Consider the following 2,331-nt stretch of genomic DNA (forward strand, 5'->3'; position numbering starts at 1 on the left):
GTGATTGGATGTCCATATTGGTGGCCCTAAGATAGGCCCATGGGATTCTATGGGTGGTTAAAGGCCCACCATAGACCCTTGCTAGGCCCGTTTCATCTATTTAGGCCTATACCATTGTTCTCCTTAGTCTCGTGGGCTACCCCAGATATATGGGCCCCCACTAGAGGTTGTATTCCTTATGAGAAATTGGTTAAGTACTGAGACCCTTCATGGTTAGGTAGAGAGTTCATCTTCACCTCATTGGCACCCCTATTCATCTTCATGGCCCACTCTCATATGCATCATATGCATGCTTGGTTGAGGTATGATTGGCCATGGTTGTGCCATTGTGTAGGACATGTTGGTATCTCCCCGAGAGATAGATGCTTGGGATTAATGCATGGGTGATTGTGTGATTCATGCATCTGGCATTAGCTTGTGGATATCCACCCTTACTTCATCAGGGCCTTGCCTCCACAGGGGTATTCGTGGATGGCCGTATGTGTGGACACCGAAAATATTAGTTGAGCATATTGGGTGCATAGGATGCCCATGGGTGAAATTTCCAAAACATCCATGGTACCAAGGATCTGCTCCAACGCCATGACCGGGTGGAATACATGAGCGCACGAGGGCCTTATACCGTTAGGCTGCGACTCCCACTGTCGTGTAGTCAGTTAGATAGGGGTGTGGCCTTACCTGCCTGGTGTGAGGAGGCATTGCTAAGCTGAGTCTGATCAGCTCGTAAATGGGTCCCACTACCTTCAGGCCTTGCTGGTGATTGGTTGTCCACAGGCGGGCAGTGAGGTCTCTTACACTCGTTTGACTATACGGGGTCTGCAGAGTGGCAGTCATTCAGCAGTGTAATGACCCCGATGTTTTCCTTATGATTGGAAATGTACATGACTTATGGTTTGGATATGAGCATTGACATTACTTGCATTGTATTAGCATTGGCTGTATAAGCCCTTTCATGCATTGCCTTGGTATGACACCCATTACTCATTGCATCATGTTCATGGTAAGCCTTGGTAAGGCTAGTGATATGCTCATTGATCATGCTTCTCTCCTTATACCTCCTACTATTATTCTGTGCACCATTGACACACACTTTCACCACCCTCTAAGCTTCTATAAGCTTATGCATGATTGATGCGTGCAGGAGACTCTAGGTAGGCGCCGTAGCAGCAAAGCGTGGAGTAAAGTTGAGCAGTGAGGAATCCAGTGTTACTGATTTCTCTCTCTTTTCCTTTTATTCTCATATATGTTCTTTTGGACCTTATGGATGATTGTAAAAGTTTAAATTTATAGTGGATTTTGTGATGTGTGCCTTTGTTATTCTCAGATGTACTTGCTATGATCTTGGGTATGCTCGTATTGGAAATGATTATACTGTTATGAAAATCCTCCTTGTAGGATCCTAGGATCGGAACCTGCCTTAGGAGACGAGAATGGGGTACTATGGAGGCTGTTATGGCCATAACCGGCCATCGGGTTCCTTGTAATTCCGGTTACCGAGTCTGGGGCGTGACATCCTACCTAAGTGAATTACTTAACTAAGGAGAAGGAACTCTTAGCTATAGTATATTCTTTGGACAAATTTAGGTCCTACTTGATTGGATCCAAGATCATTATCTATATAGATCATGTGTCGCTCAAGTATCTTCTTTCTAAGAATGATGTTAAGCCCTGCTTGATAAGATGAATCCTCCTACTCTAAGAATTTGATTTGTAAATAAAAGATAAGTAGGGAGTAGAGAACGTAGTGGCTGACCATCTTTCTTGCCTTGACCTCTTTAATTCCCTTGAGACGACAAGTATAAATGACATGTTCCTTGATAAACAACTGTTTAAAATCTCACATTCACCTTGGTTTACGGATATTGGTAATTATCCTGCCACAGGTTTCATGCCGACACATTGGACTGCACAAGATAAGAAGAAAATTTTCACCGAGGTGTGCAAATTTGCAAGACCCGTATCCTAGTCCGTACTATTCCGTCAACTCCCGTGATCCTTCCCGTCAAACTCTGGCAACCTGCGACCTATAATCAACGTTTGTGCACGATCCTAAGTCATATCCCGTAAATTTGAATCGGCTTAATCCGAGACTTCTACCATTACGACCGTACCGTCGCCGCGATTCTAACGCCGCTTCTTACACACCGATACGACACTCTGGCCGGGAGATGTAGGCTGACATTTATTTCGAAGAAACGCCGCGCATTTACAAACACAAGAGAATCTCTACGACCCATCCCATCCCATCAATCAATTAATCAATCAATGCTTTCTTTCTCCCCAAGTCAAGCAACCACCAAGTCAACTCTCTTTCACCCTCTCTCTTAGAGA

Source organism: Magnolia sinica, chromosome 11, assembly GCF_029962835.1.
Source record: "Magnolia sinica isolate HGM2019 chromosome 11, MsV1, whole genome shotgun sequence".
Taxonomy (NCBI): domain Eukaryota; kingdom Viridiplantae; phylum Streptophyta; class Magnoliopsida; order Magnoliales; family Magnoliaceae; genus Magnolia; species Magnolia sinica.